The 12,544-nt window shown below is 35.2% G+C and overlaps 2 pseudogenes; one reads left to right on the top strand and one right to left on the bottom strand.

The window, feature by feature from the left end:
* Positions 1-295: 295 nt before the first annotated feature.
* On the bottom strand, positions 296-1,510 carry LOC133198454 (uncharacterized; annotated as a pseudogene).
* A 9,042-nt stretch (positions 1,511-10,552) lies between these two features.
* Positions 10,553-11,348, top strand: LOC133198869 (beta-1,3-galactosyltransferase 1-like; annotated as a pseudogene).
* Positions 11,349-12,544: the final 1,196 nt, after the last annotated feature.

Below are 12,544 nucleotides of genomic sequence, written 5' to 3'. Positions count from 1 at the left end.
GATCAAGGTAAAAAATAGCCTCTCTGTTTAAAATCTTTGTTCGGTGCATAATTTCTTTCCCTAAATTCCAGTCAGCCTCAAACTTTACCAATTGACTTAGGGTACGGAACATTTGTGATTTTCCTTCCATATTTTGACAGAGGATATGCAACAATTTTTATAGATGATATATTTCTAAATATTTTTTTTATTTTATTATTTTTTCAGAGAATATTACTTTTTGTCACCTTTAGACTCGAACAACACATCCCTTGATAGTACACAAATGCTCCTCTTCAAAATAAACCTTTATTAGCTACCTTACATTTTCATGTTTGTTGCTGAAAGCTGCGCCCTTTGAGATGGCCACCATCTCAATGATATCTGGTTTTCTCTGTTCTTTTGCAAGTTTCCTTTTTTTAACACTCTCTGATACTGTGACCAGGTATATCACAAAAATAACAATTTCCCCTAAATTTCCACTGACTAAATTTACCCCTAGGCCTACTGTTGAACATGGAGTAATTCTGGTATGGTACATTTTGGTAAGACTGTTGTGGCAACATATATGGATTGTAAACATTTCCCAAAGGTGACTGATGAGTGTTTTCATTTTCAGCATTCTCTGGTATTTTCAACTTTGATTCTTCCTTTTCCTCTTTCACACAGTTGTTGAGAGCCTTAATGACAACATTTTAAGACCCCCCAACTACATTCAACACTAACGATGCTAAATTTACAGATCCTCGAGGGCTTGTCTAGACAATTCTTCAAAAACACTTGACTCTTCATGTTTTTTTTCCTAGCTGCATTTGCTAACTCCTCCAACAATAATAAAATCATCGCTTCATTTGGCGATTTCTGGAGGTCAAGTCCCCGTACCTTCTCTTTGAGGCTTTCTACACTCTCTGTAGCTTTTTCCAGGTCAGCAATTCTTGAGAGAATCTCATCTGCTGGAGTCTTTGCTTTACTAGTCTTCTTTTCAGTCTCCTGCTGACTTGTTGCTGTAGAGGCCGTTTGGTTATCACCGTCATTTTCAATCTCTTTCCGATTGCTAAAAATAGTCACCGGAAATATGACTTTTAACGTAATATTAAAAACCGTAAAATTTCCGAAATAATAGAAAAACAAAAACCCAATGGGTAACCTTCATTTCTCCGGAATGCAAATTACCCATAATACAACATAAGCTATCAACAGTCGACCCCATAATGTGAAAAATTGCCTACCGGCGTCTCATTTAGTGGCTCCCCTGGTTGCCCCAATTCATTAGCATACACAATTGCATGGTGTAGGAGAGAGACGAGATTCTCTTGTTTAGCACTTTCCCTGCCATCTCTAAACAATCAGCGGCACTCTCCCCTGTGATTTGACGGAACTAGTTCCTCAGTGTCCAGGTCTTCTGACCTTACTTGTGTGGCCATCCTGGCCGCGGAACCTGATACCTCATTAAGTCTCGTTCTCTTTATCACTTTATACTCTTCCTCTTCAAAGAATGTTTCCTTTTCAGCGTCGTAACAGCGGGTGTCATCTGAAATAATAAGAATACAACTTTTACAACTCTTATTTTCTTTGCAATGGAATGTAAATCACGTGTGGCTTCTTCCGTATCTCTAAAGGCAATAATCAAATTACAGAATCTTTCCGCTAGGGGTCACTGAGGATGTAAAAGGACCGAAAGATTGTAGCATTAGAAACAAAAGAGACATAACTGGATCGTTGTAACTGTTTCAATTGATTTGCAAAGGATTAAAGGATAGATGTCATCTTCCCTTCTCATTTCCGAAAGATTTGAACATCACCTATTTTCAAAACCATTGGTCGACCGCCGAAATAATGATAGAATAAGCAAGGAAGGTTCTGATTCCGTATGTTGAATCCTGTGACCGGTCCGTGAACGGGAAATTAAAGTAAATCACAAAACAAAAGATTGTAAGCTGGTATTCCGAACAGATTTCCACACAGCTTTCTAAAGGTGTACCATTTGAGAAAATTAGTGTTGATCTTCGTGTCATTGAGATTAAATCCGCCCACTGGTTGTTGTACGCCTTTGATGTATTGTCTAAAGACAATGAGTGTGTACATAACGGGTTTCGACTGGCCGGAATATCGGGGCCACTGGGGTGTTAAAGTGTGTCAATTACCGCGAGCAGATCCATGTACTGCAAGATATTAAAGGTTAAACTACTGTTCTGTGTTACTATGAAATATGTAGAGGTAATGAACAGAATTCGAGCTCAAAAGTTCATTAAACATTACAAAATAGGAGCAGAGCAAACATGGACCTCTAAGACATCAGAGGGGGGATCAGGTGCCATGGAGGAGTGAGCATCCCCTGCCGACCGGTCACACCTGCCATGTGCTCCTTGTCGTGATCGGTTGATTGATTGATTGTATGTTGTGTTACGTCCCAGAAAGAGAAAGGTCATAGTTCATTAACTTCCTTCACTAGACTAGTTAAAAAAAAATTTAGTATCGACTTTCTCGTGTGAGTATTGTACAGCTGTTGTATCTGGAAAATAAAATGGAGGCAAGGTGAGTGTTTTTTTTTCCACTGTCTTAATTAAATAACAGACATCAGTATTAATACAATTAAAAGAATTACTAATCTTAAGTATTAAGAATGAAACTGTTGTCCAATTGTGGTGTTCTTGTTCGTATTTGTATTTACGTATTATGCATGCACGGCAAATTAAACACGAAGACACTATATTCAGGAAGGAGCTATATATTCAGAAATATTAACTACTGAATAAAATAAGATAATCTATTCAATGTGAAAATCTTGTTTGGACACAAACCCCCAAGGATCCCTATATACGTGTACGTGTACGACCTCGAGATCTCGAATCCTGGAAATGTCTAATAAGAAAAAGACTCAATGTGGTCAAGGAAATCTTAACTAAAATGATTTACAGTAAGATTTTGATATATAGATTTTAAATAGCAAATTTTTGTTATTATAAATTATATTGTTAAGTAATACATATTTTTAAGTTCAAGGAAAAAAAGGATAATCCCTTTAGCACGAAAAAGATCGTTTTTTTGGTTTTCGAATAAGAGTAGGCTGACTGGGGGCCGCCAGAGAAACGCAAAAAATCTTTCATACATGAACTAGGTGTCTATACCAAAAGATCAACTTCCGTACATTCAGAGTCAAAGCTAAGTTTGTCAATGGAATTTTGACGAAGGTTTATTAAATAATAACAGCATTTTAAAAATGTACATCGTTTATATTTTTTATTTGGTATACGTATTTAACCGTTACCACAAAGAAATTTAGATTTCAAGTTAGATTTCTAGAGTGCTTGAACCGTTCACGGTAGCTCAGTCGGTAGAGCGCTCGCTCCGTGATAGGGAGGTCGTGAGTTCGAAACTAGGCCGCGACTGACCTAAGTCGATACAAATTGGTTAGCAACTGTTCCATGCGCTCGACATTTTGAAGTGAAAGTTGCGGGTCCTTCGGATGAGACCTTGAAATCCGAGGCCCGGTGTCACGGCAGGCGTTGGTACGATAAAGATCCCTTACTGCTCAATGGCCCTGAGTGCTGAGTAAACGTCAAAATTTGAAGCCCTTCACCTGTATATAGTGACGTCTCTATATGAGTGAAAAAGTCTCGAATGAGACGTAAAACAACAATCAATCTAGAGTGCTTGAAGTAAGAACCAGAAGTCTCTGACGAGACTGTAGCTCTACTGGTTGTATTTATAAAGGAAGATAAAAGTAGCACTTGGACTTCAAACTTTGCAACAGCAATAAATAGAATAATGATCCATGGTTTAGTCTCTTTTGTGGCAAGATTTATTATTATATCAAACTAAAACTGTAGGAGGAGTAGCCTTTTAAAACAATTTTACAGAATTTTTGATTTAAGTAACCATGGCAACATCATTCAACAAAATCAAAAAACAATAACACCAATTATGTATCTTTGTAGTCTACTTGTATACCACATTATACTGAAATAAGACAAAAAAGTGCAGGAGGAGTAGGAGGATTTTCAAGAAAATTTCTATTTTTAGTAACCATGGCAACACTGTTCATCGAAATCCGAAACTGGTACAGAGAATTATGTATCTTAGTGTAGTCTACTTGTGTGCCTAGTACTACTAAAATCAGACCAAAACTGTAGGGGTAGCATTTTGAAGGTATTTCAAAGAAATTTCTATTTTTAGTAACCATGGCAACAATGTTCATCGAAATCATAAAATCAATATAAAGAATTATGTATCTTAGTGTAGTTTACTTGTTTGCCAAGTTATACTGAAATCAGACCAAAACTGTAAGAGGAGTAGCATTTTGAAAGTATTTCACAGAAATTTCTATTTTAAGTAACCATGGCAACACCGTTCATCGAAATCAAAAACCGGTACACAGAATTATGCATCTCAGTATAGCCTACTTGTGTGCCAAGTTATATTGAAATCAGATCAAAACTGTAGGAGGAGTTGCATTTTGAAAGTATTTCACAGAAATTTCTATTTTTAGTAACCATGGCAACACCATTCATCGAAATCAAAAACCGATAAATAGAATTATGTATCTTAGTATAGTCTACTTGTGTGCCAAGTTATATTTAAATCAGATCAAAACTGTAGGAGGAGTATCATTTTGAATGTTTTTCACAGAAATTTCTATTTTTAGTAACCATGGCAACACCATTCATCGAAATCAAAAACCAATATAGAGTATTATGTATCTTAGTATAGTCTACTTGTGTGCCAAGTTATATTGAAATCAGATCAATACTGTAGGAGGAGTATCATTTTGAATGTTTTTCACAGAATTTTCTATTTTTAGTAACCATGACAACACCGTTCATTGAAATCAAAAACCGATACACAGAATTGTGTATCTTAGTGTAGTCTACTTGTGTGCCAAGTAATATTGAAATCAGACCAAAACTGTAGGAGGAGTAGCATTTTGAAAAATTGTTTAGACGGACGGACAGACAGACAGACAGACGACGGACACCTTACTAACGCATAAGCTCTTCTGGTCTCTGACCAGTAGAGCTAACAATAATATATATGACAAAATACTATTTTTTTCATGATTTTTAAAACAGGTCCGGTGCTTTAATAAATTTATTATACGTATTGTTGTATCATTTATCAAGGTCAAATGTACAAATAATGCATGAAAAACAACCACAACAACAAAGTCTTTCCCTAATTAAGGAATTTACTGCTAAAAAGCATTTGAATAATTCTACATGACTGTATATTGTACAATTTAATTAATTGCAAAACCGTTCACGGTAGCTCAGTCGGTAGAGCGCTCGCTCCGTGATCGGGAGGTCGTGAGTTCGAATCTCGGCCGCGACAAACCTAAGTCGATAAAAAATAGGTAGCAACTGTTCCTTCGCCATGCGCTCGGCACTTTGAAGTGAAAGTTGCGGGTCCTTCGGATGAAACCTTAAAAACCGAGGCCCCGTGTCACGGCAGGCGTTGGCACGATAAAGATCCCTCACTGCTCAATGGCCCTGAGTGCAGAGTATAGGTCAAAATTTGAAGCCATTCACCGGTATATGGTGACGTCTCTATATGAGTGAAAAATTCTCGAATGGGACGTAAAACAATATACAATCAATCAATCAATCAATTAATTGCAAACTTTTAAAAATAAAAACGCTTGATGTTTATGGAGGAGGTGAAAGTTACGTGTATTTGTGTTTGTATACTGCACTGACCTGTGCAACTCTTGTTCTTTAGTATCTGTCTCTCCTGTCGTGGAAGAAGTACACATTTATTTTTTTTAAACTTCTTAAGTGCTATGTCCGTCTGTCTACACAGGTGATGACTGATAACACTGAACAGTGACTAAGTGAGCGGCTTATATACTTATATACGAACCCTCAGATAAAGAGAGTGAATAAAGGAATATGGCGGATAAATTACTTTTACGATTCATGTTCAGCTTTAAGATGGCTCTTAATGTTCAAGACTTAAGATTTTGTAATTCCATATATCAGATAATTTGAGTCTCAATCTGTTATGATCAAAATCATTTGTTTTCTCAATGGAACGTATGATTTTTAGGTAATAGTTCTCATGTCGATTGGTAGAGAAAAACCAAAAATCCAGAATTCATGTTGGCCTTTAAATTGGAAAGAGAGAAAAACTGGATGGGTAGGAGGATATACGGCAATAATACTAAGTAAAATCTCTAGACACCTTATTTTTGATTTACAAGAAAAAAAATATATTACCAGTACAAATAAAAACTGTTGACTACACTTTTTCTTTAAAACTTGGATAGATGCAAGCCCTTGCAAATAGGAAAGGTACAAAATTTACATTGTTCTTGAATTTCAGATGACGGAAATAAGTTATAACCTATCTAAGGAATGCCCACAATTTATGTGAAGGCAAATATTTTCTATCTTAACAGGACCTTGTTCCCCCGTACAGCCGGAAACAATTGGAATACTCTTTGGAGTAACGGCGGTGACTTTTGGAACGAAAGGGTTCAACCGTTAGTTAATGATTACATTGAAAATGAAACACATGGTATCCAGTGAGAGGAATACGATTTCACTGCTTACAGAAAATACGGAAGATTTCAGCTTCCCTTGTTAAATTCATGGTAATTATTGGACCTTTATTGAAAGGTTTAAGTCATCCGTTATATGCTGACTCAACCCAGTCCTGTATGAAATGTTACGCCTGGAAAGGGGGGCGTTGATGGTATAAAGTCAAGTTTTATTGGTATTCAGCTGTAAAGTCATGGTGTGTTCTCTTGGTGTCTTGGTTGAAAATTTCCACAAGGGGCTTATTTCAAGGAAATAAAACATATCAATAAACAATTTGTAATCACTGTAAACTAGCTGAAATTGCATGAGATAATCTAAGATAGTAACATCTAAAGCCTTAAGGATTAGGTATAGAACTGTGACTTGTGTGCTGTTGTGTACTGATGTTATTTATCTAAATACGGTATACAGCAAGTACCCTTACTTTACACAGCTCTACATGGTGCAGGGGCATCCTCAAATAATTCCGGACTTCCAGTCTAACTAATCCTTCAATAAACTAATTATCACACCTGACGGAACTGGGAAAAAAATGAAAAGACTTGTACAAGACCCCGGTATTAAATTATTGTGCTATTTTTAAGTCATGGTTGCCTAGATCGTTCTCTTTCATTTTTGTGGTTTTCAGATTTTATTCAAAGATTAAAATGTATTGGAATTAAAACATTTCCAGGTATTTCAGGAAAAGTCCTCTGAAAACGTGTAGGTGATGTAGACCCTTGAATAGTATTCATAGCATTGTTACACATTTCCTATGTTTCCGTAAATGGTATGTCATCTGTTGGTTGTGTTGGCTTCATGAATTCGAGTGGTTGTATATAAGTTGAGAATGGCAGGATGGGTTGAGTTTCTTCAGATTGCTGGTTAATGGATGATAAAGTGAGGCAACATGATTTCCATCCAGTGGTTGAATGTAAGTTGACACTGTTAGCTATGAGCAGGGGGCAGTGGGTTGGTTAGTATGTTGCCATGGGTGATATTAGTGAAAGTGAGCCGGTCATAAATTGCAAAAGCAAGGATCATTCAGAGTGTTGATATTTTACCTTTCTCATTTCTGGAGAAAGAGAGAGCTTGATGCAGACTCCCGTCCGTGGCATAGGGGAATGAACTCAACCAAACGAGCAAACATTTGTAAGAAATAGAAGACCCAGAGATAATTTTTTTTCAAAAACATATTTTATTCGAGATCGGTTTCTTTACTATAGGATCTACATCTATGTATTGATATTCATTTCTTAGAAGCATCATACCGACGGTGAATATTGATGAACAGAGATGGACGAATGCGGTTTTGATACATACGTGTATACACCAGTTTGAGGTTGCATGCTGGTCATGAATATATTTTTTAAACTATTGCAGAGGAAATTGTTTTCCTCTGTAACATCTTCTCTAGAATTTTCAACACTTACATGTAAACATTGCATCATCGGTGCCATAACAATTGTTGTAAAATATTTTATGCGTCGTATTTGGTCAAAAATTAAAACTCAACACATTTCTTCTAACAGAAAAGAAAAGCTTCTTTTCGCAAGTTTTCACAAATCTAATTTAAAAATACGTGTAACAAAAAATACACGTGTAAGATCTAGAATGACAGACTAAATATTAATTTTCTCTAAATAAAGAGAGGCTACTCTGACAATTGAGGTACTACAGAGGTATACCTTAGAGGGAAAATCATTTTGAGCATATACATTTGAACTCATCATGCTCACGGGAATATATATGAAAAGTGAATTTTATTGTTGAAAATTCACTAGGACATGACCAAGGACGCTTCACGCCAGCATATTTCATGAACCACGTAAAATGTTTTATGCGTCGTATTTGGTCAAAAATTGAAACTCAACACATTTGTTCTGACAGAAAAGAAAAGCTTCTTTTTGCAAGTTTTCACAAATCTAATTTAAAAATACGTCTAACAAAATATACACGTGTAAGATCTAGAATGACAGACAAAATATTAATTTTCTCTAAATAAAGAGAGGCTACTCTGACAATTGAGGTACTACAGAGGTATACCTTAGAGGGAAAATCATTTTGAGCATATACATTTGAACTCATCACGCTCACGGGAATATATATGAAAAGTGAATTTTATTGTTGAAAATTCACTAGGACATGACCAAAGACGCTTCACGCCAGCATATTTCATGAACAACGTAAGCATAAAGCAACGGAAATTTATGTCATTCAATGATTATGTTTGAAACAGAACAGTTTACACTATATTTTTGACGTCACGTGTGGCATTATTACGTCACAATGGAGATATTCTAGATATCCTTGCACATCCATGTACCTAGCTCATGAGAAAATGAACCGTTTTCTAACTTGCAAAGACTCTGAAGGAAAAATATTTGCAAATGTAAATATTAAATAGCAAATTTGCCAAATAAGATAATAGGATTTTTATATAGATATTACCGATACATGTTCTATGAATTAGCCCCTATTCATTCAATGTGTTCAAGTGTCTCCTCTCTCCCCCCCCCCCCCCCCCCCCCCGATTCCATCACAGTGCAGAGACCTTGATGAGTTTTCAGTGTATGAACAGTTTGGCCCTTGGACTGCTGTGCACTAGTTTAGAATATATTTATTTATATTGATATAATAAAGGAATGAATGTTTTTGAGATGTGTAAATAAAAAAAACAAATGTGCAAGTTGTAATTTTTTGTGTACATGATACTTTTATCATTCTGCTCTACATATAAAATGAGCAAAAATCGAAATAAAAAAGATTTTCAGAAAAAAAGTATTTATTAATCTCTAAATAGTGATTTTATAGTTTGTTAACGTATTATGCATATTTAAACTTTCAGCAACAAACCATCATATGGAAATTTATGAAATATTTTAATAATTTAGGAATATGGGGGGGGGGGGGTGTTAATGAAATGCATATAGCTTCAAAACGAATGTGATGACCGTACTTCATATTTTGACCAGATGTCACTTACAATAATTAGTACAAAATATATGTTTTTGGAAAATTCATTGGGTAATTGTTTTCAAGACGTTGAAAACTGCTCTTGAGGTTAAAATATTATTGCAAATTTACAATGAATTCTCCCCAAAGCAACTGTGGCATTACTACATCTATCAATAGTTTCCGATACAATTTTTATTTTCAATCAATATAAAGCACATTATATACTATCTGGTAGAAATTATTTATTTTGTTTCCATTTTGTTATCTGTATGACATACTTAAAATTTCACCACATAAATATCAAATACTGAAAAACTGCGGTTAACATGGCAGCCATATCATCCTTATAAGCCTGATGATCATGGTTGACATTTTCATATTATGATACCATTAACGTAAAGCACATGTTATGTAAAAATGAGAAAAATTGATAGAGCGGATTTTTTTTTTCACGAACCCTTGCAAAATCTTCCTTAAGAATAGTCATATTTTTAGCAATACGATGCAAGAATAAGAAAATTGAGAAGCATAAGAATCCAAAAATATTCGAGAGCTTTATTTTCATTTATACGTATGCCATCACCTAAAGCCAGTAGTAAACGCCTATATAAAAATAGGTGTTTCCAAATAAACTAATTTTACACTGTTCTGAGACTCGTTCAAAAGAAGTCCTTATCATATATACATGTACTCAGTAATTAACTTGTTCATTTCCAAGCTTAATGGCAGAGAATATATTACTGGTTTCTTCGTTAACATTTTGTAGAAATAAAAATGTAAATGAACTGACCCAAAAACATTTTCTTCCCAAGAGATTTCACAAATAATTCGTTAACGTTCTTTGTGGTGATACACATTGCTGTGACACGCATGCACTTTTGAATGAATTTCCGGTTTGGTTAAAACCGAGTACTGACTTAAACTGCACACTTTCACATCATATTTACGAGTACAGGCAAAGGTACCAACATAGCAATGGAGTGTGAAAATATGTTTAAAAGACACAATAAACTAGTATTTGGTTTACTATTAGTGATGACATTCATCACTTTACTTCTATTTTCTGCGCTATATTCTCGACTGCAAAATTTGATAGAAAAGATGCAAATTATTCCAAACAAGTGTGAAAAAGAAGTAGAATTACTCACACTGGTTCCGAGTTCAGCTTGTAATATTGAGCAGAGGGATGCTGTAAGGACAACATGGGGACATAAACACAGTACTGATGCCAAGACGAGGCTAGTGTTTATGACGGGAAGGGTTCATATCAGAATTCAAAGAAAGCTTGACAAAGAAGAAAGACTTCATAAAGATTTGGTGCAAGAGAACTTCCAGGAATCTTATAATAATTTAACCAAGAAGACTGTGACATTGCTAAAATTGGCAATTTAAATTGTCCAGCCGTTAAATATGTCTTAAAAATATGATGATGATATGTTCATTAATTTTCAAAATTTAGTTAATTTGTTACGGAGAATGAAACCAAAAAAACTCCATACTTGGAGTAAAAACTACGAATCCCGTGCCATATCGAAACCTAGGATCAAAGTGGTATGTCTCCAAGAAACAATATCCGAAAGACAAGTATCCACCTTATATTAGTGGGACTGCGTATGTTATCACAGGTGATATCATAACAGCCTTAATTAATGCAACAAAGTAAATACCATCATTATTCATAGAGGATGTTTATATAAGTGGTATTTGTAGAGAAGCAATTATTGCTAAGGCTGTTCACATATCGGGGTTTGATTCAGGTAGAGGTAGCAGAGAAATACATGGGACAAACTTTCGGAATAGGATAACCGGACATCATTTTTCTCCTCAAGATATAAAACTGATGTGGAATGAACTCAAAGAAGCTACATCTAGATCGTCCACAAATAGTTGATGAACTTAATGGAAAAACTTTTCTTAACAAGGAATAAAATAAATGGTGTAAAATATGTCCATAGGACATGAATGCCCCGCCGAGGGTATATTAGTAATGCAACATTTTAACACAAATTGAGAAAAGTGAGGTCAAGGTCAAAGGAAAGGTAAAGGTCAAAAAACATTGATGCAGTTGAATAGCTCTCATCGGTATGTATCAGCATAGGAAGTTTGACACTAATTTAAGAAAAGTGAGGTCAAGGTCAGAGGAAAGGTCAAGGTCAAAAAATGTTGATGCAGTTGAAAAGGTTACATCAGTATGTATAAGCATATGAAGTTTGATGAAAATATTATGAATGGTTTCTTTAAAAATGAGCTAAACACTAATTTAAGAAAAGTGAGGTCAAGGTCAAAGAAAAGGTCAAGGTCAAAATATATTGATGCAGTTGAATAGCTCTTATCGGTATGTATCAGCATATGAAGTTTGACACTAATTTAAGAAAAGTGAGGTCAAAGTCAGAGGAAAGGTCAAGGTCAAAAAATGTTGATGCAGTTGAAAAGGTTACATCAGTATGTATCAGGATATGAAGTTTGTTAAAAATATCTTGAATGGTTTCATTAAAACTGAGCTTAACACTAATTTAAGAAAAGTGAGGTCAAGGTCAAAAGTAAGGTCAAGGTCAAAAAATGTTGATGCAGTTGAATAGCTTACATCAGTTTGTATCAACATATGAAGGTTGATTACACTTTCTTGAATGGTATCTTTAAAACTGAGCTAAACACTAATTTAAGAAAAGTGAGGTCAAGGTCAAAAGAAAGGTCAAGGTCAAAAAATGTTGTGGCAGTTGAATAGCTTATGTCAGTAGGTATCAACATATGAAGTTTCATTACACTATCTTGAATGGTATCTTTAAAACTGAGCTAAACACTAATTTAAGAAAAGTGAGGTCAAGGTCAAAGGAAAGGTCAAGGTCAAAAAATGTTGATGCAGTTGCATAGCCCTCATCAATATCTAGCTTCACATATGAAGTTTGATAAAAATATCTTGGATAGTTTCTTTGAAACTGAGCTTTGAACAGAGCTAAACGCAAAGTGTGACGGAAGGACAGACGGAAGGACAGAAGGACGGAAGACGGACATGACAAACACTATATGCCCCGGCCATATTCATGGCGGGGCATAAAAAAAACATGTGTGAAAATAGACTACATTATTGCAGT

Source organism: Saccostrea echinata, unplaced genomic scaffold (genome assembly GCF_033153115.1).
Source record: "Saccostrea echinata isolate AGI-Se365-2 ecotype Australia unplaced genomic scaffold, CSIRO_AGI_Sech_v1 ptg000033l, whole genome shotgun sequence".
Taxonomy (NCBI): domain Eukaryota; kingdom Metazoa; phylum Mollusca; class Bivalvia; order Ostreida; family Ostreidae; genus Saccostrea; species Saccostrea echinata.
This window is presented reverse-complemented; position numbering and strand designations above follow the sequence as displayed.